General features: G+C 41.5%; 1 protein-coding gene across 5 annotated transcripts in view; it reads left to right on the plus strand.

Moving 5' to 3' along the window:
- Positions 1–4,294: 4,294 nt before the first annotated feature.
- RAPH1 (Ras association (RalGDS/AF-6) and pleckstrin homology domains 1) overlaps positions 4,295–13,933 on the plus strand; it is a 120,395-nt gene continuing 110,756 nt past the window's right edge. For all 5 annotated transcript variants that reach the window (XM_060152243.1, XM_060152241.1, XM_060152245.1 and 2 more), the window contains exon 1: positions 4,295–4,465. The gene's annotated coding sequence lies outside the window, so the exon portion shown is untranslated. The remainder of the gene's footprint in view (positions 4,466–13,933) is intronic.

The following is a 13,933-nucleotide window of genomic DNA, read 5'->3' on the forward strand; positions in this document are numbered from 1 at the left end:
CTTGGGAACAAACAATTCATCTCATTTTTCTAAGAATAGGAAGTACTAAAACTTCTCCTCTGGGAAATAGGACTGTGAAATTAGGATATAAAAACCTTCCCATCCATCAGCTATTAGAGTTTTAAGAATCAGGGAAATTGTACCAGAGAGGAAGTCAAAACCTCGTGTGGATTTTCATAGTCTCAGCATATTTTAGAACCTGTCCTTTCCTTCAGTATGAAGCGGGGGAAATCAACACTAAAATTTCTGGGGAGAGTTTTAATATTTCTATCCATTTGTGAAAGTTCGTTTTATTTAAAGCTACCTCAGGGCTAGTGCAGATAGATGGATGTCCTATTTATTGTTAGGTGATTTCATTCTACAAGGCTCCTGCTGAATTATCAGAAAGATCACACTAAGGTAATAATTGGCTCCACTTTTTCCAATGTACAAATCTTTTCATCTTACGTAGAGTAGTAATCATTCAAAATTAGCATAGCTTTAAAAATTACTGATTTGAAACTTCATTTAAATGGATATATCTTATAATTCTTTTATAGTATCTTTCTCTCCAGACTTGGTTGAAGGTACTGGAATGTGTTTGTAGCTTATAAAGCATTATGCAGTGCAAAGAACATGTGAGTGGGGTCAGAAGATACGGATTCTAACCCAATATCTTCCAGCAATGCCTATTTAACTTTAGGCAAGTCACTTCAGCTCGAGGGTCCATAGTCTTCTCTACTATAAACCAAAAATCTGACTTAGGTCAGCATTCCCCATGGTGTGTTCTATGGAACCCATGTCCTATGAGATATTCCATTGAAAAAAGCGTTTCATGGTCGAATGCATTTGGGAAACACTGCGAATTTCTAAGCTGACAGTTACCTCTTAGAAATTCACAGTTCGTATTAACATAGTAAAACTACTGAAAACCCCTCTCGTTTAGAAACCTGTCGAACTTTAACATTTCTCATTTATTTGATTAAAGGGAATTGTTACTTTTTTGGAATCACACCTACTAAAATCCTGTGAAACTACAGTTCCAAAGAACACGCTTTGGTAAATGATGGATTAAGATCCTTTGAGATGCCTGGATGTATATTACTACTCTTTCTCATAGAGGTATTCAGCCAGTCCCCTGAAACCTGCTCTTCCTTCTGGGGTCTTCATTTCAGCGAAAGCCACCACTGCCATCCAGTCTGTCTCCCAAACCAGAATCCTGAGGGTCATCCCAAGTGTCTCCTTCTTATTCACTCCCTCATATCCAATCATATATCAAATCCTGTGGATTCCACCTCCTTATTATTTCTCCCATCTAGTCCCTCCTCCCCATTTCACTGCCTCTGCTTTTATGGAGACTGGCGACATATCTCTTCTGGGCTGTTGCCATCACCTCCTAGTTTACTCTTGCCCCCAGTCTGGTTTCCCTGGTCTCCAAAACACAAACCCAGGTGGGGCTTAAAATACTGCAAAGATTTTATTTTTATTTATTAATTATTAATTGAAATACTCCAAAGATTTTTTGTATTATTTATTATTTCCCGAAGTATCAAGTTCAAACTCCTTAGTTTAGCACATGAGCCCCTTGGTTGATGAGATCCTTCTACCTTTTCCGCCCACCACTTTGACCCTTCTCTGTACGCATCCTTACAAAATGGAACTACATGCAGAGCCTCCAAGGCCTGGTGCTCTTTGGTGCGTGTGTACCTGCCCTTGTCTGGAATGCCTGTTTTCTCCTTCTTCACCTGGCTAGCTCCTCTCTGTCCCTGAACATTCAGTTCAAGAATCCCCTCCCCCGAGGGAGGCTTTCCGACCTGGGAATGGACTCCATATTCCAATTGTGATTTCTTTGCCACCTTTACTCACTAGGCGGTGCACTTTTTGAGGGCAGGAACCATCTTGTCTTGTGTTTCTTGTCTTTGCATTCCTAGGCCTTAGATGAAGCTCAATAAACCCTTGTTAAATAAATGAATGATTTTATGGTTTAAAGGAACTGATGAGAACCCGTTCACTTTTCTCAATGGCTGAAAGTGACGGTTTTCTAATTAGCCTTGACCAACCTGAGCACTGAAAGGAGAGAGAGTTAGCTTCCCTGGTGGTGCAGTGGTTAAGAATCCGCCTGCCAATGCAGGGGACACGGGTTTGAGCCCTGGTCCGAGAAGATCCCACATGCCATGGAGCAACTAAGGCCGTGCACCACAATTACTGAGCCTGTGTTCTAGAGCCCACAAGCCACAACTACTGAGCCCGTGTGCCACAACTACTGAAGCCTGCGTGCCTAGAGCCCGTGCTCCACAGCAAGGGAAGGCAATGCAATGAGAAGTCCGCGCACCGCAAGGAAGAGTAGCCCCCGATCACCGCAACTAGAGAAAGCACATGGGTAGCAATGAAGACCCAACACAGCCAAAAAAATAAATAAATAAAATAAAATAAATAAATAAAAACACTCAATGGTCTATTTTTTAAAGGTTTCGATGAAGTGAATATCTTCCCTGTGCAGTTATCACACAGCCTTGTTATATAGAATTTGATGAGAATACAGAGTTACTATGTTTTGCACTCAGGTATGTATAATTCCAACAAACCTGGTCATGAGGGATACAGGGTGAGGAGCTATAGACACATTTGTATGAATTATCACTTAAAATGTTTAAAGCTTTTGTTAATTTATTGTGCAAGGTACTATGCTAGACATTATGGCAGATATAAGGATGAATAAACTATTGTATTACATTCATTAGAAAAGATTATAATTTATTGAAATAATTATAATTAGAGGTAATGAATGATGAATTCCACAAGAAAGGAACAGAAGGCTATAGGAATTGGTCAGCAGCAGCATCTTCATTTATATGAGATAACATTATTCTACACAAGAATATTAAAGCGCTTTCTAGACTTAAAATACAAAACTGCAGTTATGTTTCTAAAGTACAGATATCTCAAGTGTGAAATGCAACTAGTAACTGTATTGTATGGTTCTAAATACCAGTTTGAAACAGATTATGTACCAGTTTGGAACAGATTGTGCAAGAGAGACCAAACCACTTCAAAGTCCTCAAGAATATCTGAAAGAAGGAATGTAATTAACCAATCCAGGATTTGGCCCCAGGACAGAGAAATGAACACTCTGGTTCTTAGAAAGGGAGCCAGGATCTCAAAAATGTACAGTAAATTTTTTGTGAAAATTCCAGATACAGATACTCTTACTTAGCAAGCAGATGGGAAGACATGGAAAAAGAATATTCACTGCAACAAATTTCAGGTCACACTCCGGATTTGTTAATTGTTTCAATGCTGTCAACAAATTTGCTTTGCATGTAGCCAGGCAAAAATGATTTAATTCTAGTTTTTTCTTCCTTTGATCAACTTTAGAAGGTCAAAATAAAGATATAAATTAAAATTTAAGTCCAAGTCAAGCCTACATCAAATTAAGCAGCATCTGAGTAACTTAGAGCTTGGTGATAAAGAATAAAGGTGCTATCACCTTACTCCTAAACCATTTCAATAAGGGGTGTGTGTGTGTGACAGAAATTAAGAACGCAAGATAAGCAAATTGCAAAGCTAAAAAGTAATCGAAGATAATTGAAATGTCCAATTTCTAAAAGCTTCCTAAAATAGTGCATGAAACTGCAGAGAGAGTCATTGGCCAGAATGTGATTTCCTAAGAAAGGCCTCACACTGCAACAACGGTCAGTTTAAGTGCCTAAGGCCCCATCTGAGGGTTGCTGGAGTCCTGGAATACTCCAGCAGGAAGGTGCACGCATACAAGTCCTTGACAGACGTGCTCAAGGCTTCACTGTGTCCCAGGGCCCTCGGAGAGAGGCCGCTGGACCTGCTTCCAAGGAAAAGCGAGCAGGGGTGGAACAGCACCGTAATTTTCCTCCCTCACTCATTCATTCTCCGATTCACTGGTTCCTGGAGGCGGTTCCCAGGGACGCGCTGAGGAAAGGCGGAGCGCGGGCTGCCCCCGCTGGGTGCGGTCGGGCGCCTGGGGCTGGGGGTGAGCCTGGCGGGCCAGGGGGCGCGGACCGCGGGCGCCCGGGAGGGGCGGGCTCGGCTGCCTGCGCCGGAAGTGAGTGGCGGGTGGCGGGTGGCGGGTGACGGGTGGCGGGCGGGAGTGGGGGGAGCGAGCGGTCGGACTCCAGTCGGTCAGCCCGGCGGCCGCCCGGCCCTCAGCCCCGCCTTCTGCGTCTCGGCCGGACGCGGCTGCATTCGGATCCGCAGCCGCTGGGCGCTGCGGCCGCCCCGCCCGCCGCGCGCTCCGCCCAGCCCCCGCCGCCGCTGCCAGGGCGGTCGGTCAGTCAGTCAGTCACGGAGCGCGCTGCGCGGGAGCTGCGGACCTTCGCGGCGTCTCCGGAGAAGGAGCGCCTCGCCTGGGGAGGAGGCTGCGGCGGCGGCGGCGGCTGGACGAGCGCGAGCGGCGGCTGCCCAGCCCGGGGCCGCCCCGGAGCCGGGCCCGCCGGAGGACCGAGCCGTTGCCACGGTGAGTGCTCAGCCTCGCTCTCGGGCCCGGCCGGGCGCAGGGTTGGGAAGCGCTGCCGTCGCTCCCGCCTCCATTTTCCCGGCGCCCGGCCCCGCCATCCGGGCGCGTTGCGGACGGCCGAGCCTGGGGCGGGGTCGCGGCCGCGGCCGAGGCCGGGGCCGGGGCTGGTAGGACCTTGCCCGTCAGGCGGCCGGCCGGTGTTTGGGGGTCGGCGGGGCCTGGGCTGTACCCTGCGCCCCTGGGGGCCGCGACAGAGGGAGACAATGAGATGCAGGGCCGCCTGGGGAGGGTGCGGTTGGGCTTCTCCGACCCGGCACCGGGGACTGGTGGCCCGGGACCGCGGGAAGGAAAGGACTGTTCCCCCGACTAGCCACAGAAACTAGTGATTCGGTGTCTGGGGTTCCTCGGGTTTCAGTGCTCCCCATCTTTCGTAAATGAGTTCAGTGCAGAGATTTAGGAAGGCGGGGCACCTTCTGTGTCTTCTTTCTAATTAAACAGGCTGAGTAATTGCTCCATTGCTTTTGAGCCCATCTCTTCTGCGTCTGTTTGCATTCCCGCCGGAAATCCAAACTGCAGTTCATGCGGGGGGGGAGGGGGTGAGAAGGAAGGCAGTGTAATAGCATTAGGATGCCTTCGTTTTAAGACGGTTTGAAAGATGTGGTTAATAATTCAGGCGGAGTCTTAGGGTGTCCCCGCGGTGTGAGCTGGAGACCGCGTAAGTCATTGCTTGTAAGCATGAAGACGTGGCTTAGTATGAAATAAGAGCTTTGGGGAAGGGTGTAAGCGTTACATCAAATGTGACTTGTTTGTGTGTATCTCATATATTCTGTGGGAAGGGCAATTGGGGAAATCTGAGCGAACTGAACCGTTCACTTAGCCTCCAGGTAAGGGTTGGTGTTGTCGGCAGCATTTGTCTTGGTGATGTGGAGAGCTGCCTCTGTGTGTGAAGTCCGCAGTAAAGGGACAGTAAAGGTAACCAACCGGCTAGGGATGGGGCGTGATGGGGTTATTAAAATGGTGGTAGTGAGTCCGTAGGAATATTAAATTCAGCAAGTATTTATGGAATACCTACTATCTGTTAGGCAGGGTGGGGGATATAAAGTGAACAAGAATGCAGCGTATAGCGGTGGAGAGAGCTCTTTGAAGCCAGGGAAACCAGGGGCGCCGTAAGCACTGGAATTGGCTGGTAGTGTGACGTTGGATAAGCTGTTGAACTCTCAACAGTACGGTTCTCTATCAGTAAAATGGGAATAAGTAAGACCACCTGCTTACCTCCCGAGATGGCTGTCAAAGGATTAAATGAGATAATGTATGCAAAATGCCTAGCACCTTGCAGGGCACCACGGCGTTTTTAACAAATGTTAATTCCTTTTCTCTCTAGCCTACTGCTCCTGAGATTTTCTTGGGGGAAGGTGGGAGAAGTGAATGTAGGTAATTGTAATGCAATGCATTATATAATAAAATGTTGAAGGAGAGGTGCAAAATGGGGAAGTGAAGAGGCGAGGGAATAATTCTAAATTGGGAGCACTGGGGGAAAATTCATGGAAGCTGTGGCATTTAAGTGGAACCTTTAAGGATGGGTAGGATTTCAGCTGATGTAGATGGGCAGGGTGAGGACATTCCTAGTAGAGGTGGAGGAATTGAGGAACAGCAATGGGGGAAGGGCAAAATTAGAGACACTGAAAGGCTTTTTAGCTCTTGTTGAGTCTGACCTTCAAAGATTGTCTCTGTTATTTTGCTTTCTGTGTTGTGAATTTACCAGAAACCAGATTTAGTATATTCAAGTAAGTACAGAAATGTCTACAAAGCTCAATACATGATTTTTTGGATAAGACATTTTGTGGTATTTGGACTGCTTCTCTCTCCTGTTTGAATTTAATAAAGAATTATTTGTAGCTAGTTCCTTGTGATGAATAATAGTTCTATTTGGCAGAAAAAGCCGCTGATATTGTCAGTCAGAGGTCTTACTAAGATTATATAGTGAGTAACTGGCTGAAAGATGTGGAGTAGTGGGCACATATTGGGTGTGTCTCAAACTCTTGATCAGTATTGTTTGTTTTCACAAATATTTTAACACTTAATTTTTGGAAGAGGTGTTTTTAACCATTGTCTTGTCTTTGAAAAGAATTAAAATGGCTTTTCTTTTGGTTTTGCTACCTTTTGGTTCCCATCCCATGCACAATTATATATTAGATGAGCATGGTGGATGGCTATCACAATATTATTCACAGATACTTGGACACACATAAAATCTCATGACTTTGCCTTGGTTCTGAAGTAGTTGAATGTCAACATTAGTATTGTTGATCTCAAACACTTATTTTAGGAAAATTAATATTAGCAAAACAAGATATATGACCTCAAGCAAATCACTTTTCTTGGACTCTCAATTCCTTTACCTATAAAGTGAGAAATTTGGGTTAAATCACTGGTTTTCAATCTGTGTTTTACTGAACTCTAGAACTCTGAAGAGGACTTTCAGAGGTTCTCCAGGTGTTTGAGTTTAATTGCATTAAACTTAATTGTGTTTTAAGCCCAGAATAATAAAAAGCAACTACTTTTTGAGATGCATTATTTTAAGTGCTTTACATGTATTGACTTATTTCATCCTTGCTATAATCCTGTGATGTAGGTTCTGTTAATATGTGAAAAAACAGGCACAGACTACAGAGCTATAAAGTGGCAGAGCTGGGTTTGAAAGCAGGCAGCATAACTCTTAAGCTTGTGTTCTTAACTACATTCCTATATTGGCCACCATAATAAATAACACGCAATTTTTTTTTATTGTGGTAAAATATACAACATAAAATTTACCATTTTAACCATTTTTAATTGTACAGTTCAGCGTTATTAAGTACATTCACATAATTGTGCAGCCATCATCACTATCCATCTCTAGAACTTTTTCATCCTCTCAAACTGAAACTCTACCCATTAAACATTAACTTCCCACCCCCTTTCCCTCTGGCCCCTGGTAACCACTTTTCTACTTTGTCTCTGTGATTTTTGACTACTCTAGATACTTCATATAAATGGGATCATGCAATATTTGTTTTTGCTTTTTATCTGGCTTATTTCACTTAGCACAGTATCTTTTTTTTGAATATCAAATTTATTTTTATTTTGGGGGGGCATAATTAAACCTTTTATTTTATTATTTTTCTTAACATCTTTATTGGCGTATAATTGCTTTACAATGGTGTGTTAGTTTCTGCTTTATAACAAAGTGAATCAGTTATACATATATCCCCATATCCCCTCCCTCTTGCATCTCCCTCCCACCCTCCCTATCCCACCCCTCTAGGTGGTCACAAAGCACTGAGCTGATCTCCCTGTAGCACAGTGTCTTTAAGATTCATCCATGTTGCAGCATGAATCAGAGTTTCATTACTTTTTAAGGCTGAGTAATATTTCATTGTATGTGTATATACCACATTTTGTTTATTCATCTGTAGATGGACATTTGGTTGTTTCCACCTCTTAGCTGTTGTAATACTGCTCTGAACATTGGTGTACACATATCTACTCAGGTCCCTGCTTTCACTTCATTTGGGTATATACCCAGAAGTGGAATTGCTGGATCATATGGTAATTCTGTGTTGGATTTTTGAGGAACTGCCACACCGTTTTCTACAGCAGCTGCAGCATTTTACACATTTGCAGCTGCAGCCAGCACAAGGGTTTCAGTTTCTCCACATCCTTACCTCAACACTTGTCATTTTCTGTGTTTTTGATAATAGCCATCCTAATGAGTGTGAAGTGGTATCTCATTGTGGTTTTGATTTGTATTTTTCTAATGATTAGGGATGTGGAGCATCTTTTCATGTACTTGTTGGCCATTTGTGTATCTTCTTTGTAGAAATGTCTATCCAAGTCCTTTGCCAATTTAAAAGATTGGGTTGTTTTGCTGTTGTTGAGTTGTGGCAATTCTTTATATACTCTAGATATTAATCTCAGATCCATGATTTACAAATATTTTCTCTTATTCTGTGGGTTGCCTTTTTACTCTGTTGATAGTGTCCTTTGATGTATAAAAGTTTTTCATTTTAATGATGTCCACTTGATCTATTTTTTCTTTTGTTGCCTGTGCTTTTGGTGTCCAGGAAATCATTGCCAAATTCAACGTCATGAAGCTTTTCCCCTGTATTTTCTTCGAAGAGCTTTATAGTTTTCGCTATTATATTTAGCTCTTTGATCCATTTTGAGTTAATACTTGCATATGGTTTTAGGTAAGGGTACAACTTCATCCTTTTGGTTGTGGATATCCAGTTTTTCCAGCACCATTTTTGAAAGAACTGTCCTTTCCACATTGAATGGTCTTGGCACCCTCTTGTACATATTTATAAAATTTTCTCACATTGAAAACAGTAGTGCTGCATTGGTTACACCTGCTTAATTGGGGGGAAGCATTCCTTAGAATGAAGCTTCTTTTACTATCTCTGATTATTTGTGAATTTTAAATGGGTAAGGAAAGTTGTAGTTTGCAGTAAGTTTTTTAAAAATTCAGTCCTGTGCATGTCTATTCATATAGAATTGTCTAAACAGTACATTACTATGGCATATAAACTGCGTTTGGTTAAATGACAGGCAAGACTCAAGCCCATTCCTTTGGGGGTATACTTATCCTGTGTAAGGCAATTTGTTTAGTAACAAATGAACATGCAACACTAAGTCCTGATATCATGTTACAGTATAGATGTTTTATAGCTCATTTCAAGTTTTAGGTTTTTCTTGTTTGCCTTGTAAGCAGTTTTTAGATATTGTTACTAACTCATTTTGAAAGAAGAAAATTCTTATTTAAAAAATTTCTCAAATCAATTTAATTGAAACATATCCTGAGACTGCAAAAGAAACCATTAAAAGCTACTAAGAAAACAAAACAAGCGCTGCTACCTACTTGAAACTACTTATCTGAGTGAAATAAAAACAAAACTTTACAGAAATAAATGGGTTGTTTAGGTGTCAAGACTAACATCTCTAACCCTCATTTGTCTCTTTGAGTTTTTAATAAATTATATTTGAACATAAAATGGTATTAGCAGTGCTTTTGCAGTTATATATATTTGCCATGCTGCGTTAGATTTCTTCTGGAAAAGTTTTGTTGTGAAATATTAGAAACCCCTCAGATTATATGATGTCTACGCTTCATCCTGTGCTCTTAATCACTGTCATTTTAAGATATAGTATTTACCACACTTTGGGGCAGATGTCTTAAAATGCATCACTCAGGGCTTCCCTGGTGGCGCAGTGGTTGAGAGTCCGCCTGCCGATGCAGGGGACACGGGTTTGTGCCCCTGTCCGGGAAGATCCCACATGCCGCAGAGCGGCTGGGCCCGTGAGCCATGGCCGCTGAGCCTGCGCGTCCGGAGCCTGCGCGTCCGGAGCCTGCGCTCCGCAACGGGAGAGGCCGCAACAGTGAGAGGCCCGCGTACCGCAAAAAAAAAACAAAACAAAAACATCACTCATAACTTATAAATTGACTTTTTAAAAAGCATATGTTCTGCTATTCATAAAATATATATTGTTAGTCTGCTTTAGGCAGAGCTACGCATAATGGAGAAATCAAAGAAATAGGTATATCTCCCCTAAAAAATAGAGAGGATACTAGTTTACGTACAGGATACAAGGAATCAGTAGAGAATGTAATTTAAGGGAGCAGAGTGTAAAAAGAAACAGAAGGGACTGGTGTTTGTTAGGCTTGGAAAAGAAGGGACAAGTCATTCCTTTACATGAGAAGAAAAGCAAGATTGCGTGGCCCATAATAGATGTCTTGTCATTTGTGTAGCACTAAAAATGTAAGCCCCCTGGTGAAGAATGGTGAAATCTGGAGAAAATTAGAACTGTGAACATATTGAATAGGCCCAAATATTGTAGAATTACAATAGTAAGTACAGTTTTTAAATTGTACTTGAAAATTGAATGCTTTTTTGGAAATCACTTTTAGAATGATCTTACTAAGTTTGATATGTTTGAAGAAGAGTGTTAGCTAAGTCAGTACAGCAAAATAACTAGCAGTGTGACTTGAAAATACAATATATTCTTTATGTATCCCAGACTTTACGTGCCTCTATCCATGGTTCCAAGCATAGTTTATTTTCCCTAATTTTTCTAGTCAAAATTCTACTCATCCTTTGAGTCCCAGTTCCATTGCCACACACCTTTGTGAAGCTGTTTGATACTAAGTAGAATTCATTGCCTTCCTCTTCATTCCTGTAGACCTTACTTGATTTTCCCTATATTGTAAATAATTGTATACTGTCTTAATCCCCGATTCTGGAGTATTGGATCTAGTTTTACTCATCTGAAGTCTCTCAGTCCTTTAAATATAATAGAAGTGCAATAAAAACGGTTTTAACGAGGACTTATGTGGTGGCGCAGTGGTTAAGAATACGCCTGCCAATGCACGGGACACGGGTTCAAGCCCTGGTCCGGGAAGATCCCACATGCCGCGGAGCAATTAAGCCCATGTGCCACAACTACTGAGACTGCGCTCTAGAGCCCGGGAGCCACAACTACTGAGCCCACGTGCCACAACTACTGAAAAGCCCGTGTGCCTAGAGCCCACGCTCCGCAACAAGAGAAGCCACCGCCATGAGAAGCCTGCACACCGCAATGAAGAGTAGCCCTCGCTCGCTGCAACTAGAGAAAGCCCGCATGCAGCAATGAAGACCCAACACAGCCCTAAATAAATAAATAAATAAAGGTTTTAATGAAAGCCATCATTTGAAGAATTCTTTATGGTTGGTGTTACATCTCCTGAAAGGATCCATAAAAATCTAATAATGTTTATTTTATTTATAAAGAACAATTCTTTCTCGCCTTATTTGGTTTATTTTATAATGTAACAAATGACTTTAGAGACTTGTGAAGGGAATCAGTGATCCTCTTTATCTGTGAATAGAGTTCTTTATAAATGTTAGTAATGGCTCAAAAACCTTTTTGTTTACCCTAAGTTTTTTAAATAAATATTTGTTTTTTAAAGCAAGCGTAATGAATACAGTGCATTATGTTTGAAAAATCTTGGTTGTACTGCTTAGTAATACAGAAATTCCAAAGTCTGGATCTTAAATTTGTTTATTTTGGTACTTGGTTTTAATGCTTGTCTTAGCTAAAAGGCAGCTCATGCAGGGACACGTACCCCAAAAGAATAACTGCCTCTTTGGCTATACTTTCTAAATGGAGATACTCATTGTTGAATTTCTGTCCATCAATTATGCAGATTTGGCTAGCAAAGTTTGCCCTTTCTATGCAAACCAATGTGAGGATTTGCATTTATATGTTTTTAATAAATGTATTCAAAATCCAGAGAAACTACGTATGGAAGGCATTTAAAGAATTAGAAAATGGTTTTTCTGTGTTTAGAGTGTGCAGGTATGAGTATTCAAGATGACACACATTGACTTCTTTTGAAATACAGTTATTTTCTTACTAAAAAAATGCTTCATTTACCTTTAAGGTACACGTAGATTAACTATGTTTTTGTTTTTAAAAACAACTGCTAGGTAGCATACTGCTAACCGTCACTGATCACAGAAAATTTAGACTTTGTGTGTGTGTGTGTGTGTGTGTGTGAAAGATAAATGCTTAACTCATCTTTAAATTTGACAACTCTTTTAAAATACTTTGCCATGAGACAACCAGTAAACCTGGTCACTCCTCAACTACATCAGCAACATTCTGTAACACTTGGTGCTGTTTCTGCTTCAGCTTGTCTTTTGTTGCAGTAGTTGCATTTGAGGTTAAACCTTACTTCCCCTGCCCCAACTTTCTTTTGTTGAGGTCAAAGCAGTTGCTTCATGAAGGATTAGATAATACAGTTTTTCCATAAAATATTGTTTCTATAAAGGAAATCATTTACTGTAAGAATATGTCTTCCCTGGAACACCAGTCTCTTGTAGCAATTTACAAAAAGGTGCGTTCTTTATTTCATTTTTTTTTTTTTGTGGTACGCGGGCCTCTCACTGTTGTGGCCTCTCCCGTTGCGGAGGACAGGCTCCGGACGCGCAGGCTCAGCGGCCATGGCTCACGGGCCCAGCCGCTCCGCGGCATGTGGGATCTTCCCGGACCGGGACACGAACCTGTGTCCCCTGCATCGGCAGGCGGACTCTCAACCACTGTGCCACCAGGGAAGCCCCTTTATTTCATTTTTGAAAAAGATTCCAGCAAATACTATCACTCTTCCCTCCAAATATTTAGAATCATTTAGTACCAGAATACTTAGACTACTTTATATATATGATGTGTGACTGTCTGACAGGTGGCCATAATGAAGAGGCCAGTGTCGTTTTCTATGATAAGGATACACATGTATTATATTGTATTACATTATATGGTACTTAAAATACATATGTGTATTAAGATAAAGATTAAATAGAACTCCTAATATGTTGTTCTTATACCCTAATGGATCATCACTCATACTTCCTGGGTTATAATCACCTCCATTTTGGAAATTGCTATACAAGCTTATTGAAGTACTGTTGATAATAATGAACCTTTTATATCAAGTTCCATTTCATAGTGTATAATATACTTGTATGAAGCCATCTTGAAAATAAAGCACTTGGGACAAGACATTCTGATTTTCTTACTAATTAGAAAGAAATGTTTGTGGAAGAAAAATAGATAAATTTCAACAAAGTGAGACCTTAATAAAATTTATTCTTTTAAAAAATTTTTATTTATTTATTTATTTATGGCTGTGTTGGGTCTTCACTGCTGTGCACGGGCTTTCTCTAGTTGCGGCGAGCGGGGGCTACTCTTCGTTGCGGTGCGCGGGCTTCTTATTGCGGTGTCTTCTCTTGTTGTGGAGCACGGGCTCTAGGCGAGCAGGCTTCAGTAGTTGTGGCACGCAGGCTTCAGTAATTGTGGCACGTGGGCTCTAGAGTGCAGGCTCAGTAGTTGTGGCGCAGGGGCTTAGTTGCTCCGCCTCACGTGGGATCTTCCCGGACCAGGGCTCTAACTCGTGTCCCCTGCATTGGCAGGCGGATTCTTAACCACTGCGCCATTGGGAAGCCCGATAAAATTTATTCTTTACCACAATTGAAGTTATTAGCTTATTTTAGAATCTTCAGTTTGGATTTTACATTATGCTTTCAGGAATTAGGGTGAATTAAAAGTACCCATTTAAAATTTAATTTAGTAATTCAGTAGTGTTGATAGACATAATTTTTCCATGCCCATAGTGAGCACTTTTTTCCTTGAATCTCTAGCAAGATAGAAAACGTTTCCATGACTCTACCCTTCATCTTTCCCTTTCTTCTCTACTTCTGCAACTGCAGCCACAGTTGCTTCATCACAGATACATTTTGCCTGTTCTAGAATTTTGTATTAGTTGAATCATATGTATGTTTTCCTTTGTCTCTGACTTCTTGCCCTCAGCATGATGTTTTTAGATCCATCCATGTTATTGCTTGTATCAGTAGTTTGTTTCTTTTTATTGTGGAGTAATATATGCAATTGTACGAA

Source organism: Lagenorhynchus albirostris, chromosome 6 (assembly GCF_949774975.1).
Source record: "Lagenorhynchus albirostris chromosome 6, mLagAlb1.1, whole genome shotgun sequence".
Taxonomy (NCBI): Eukaryota; Metazoa; Chordata; class Mammalia; order Artiodactyla; family Delphinidae; genus Lagenorhynchus; species Lagenorhynchus albirostris.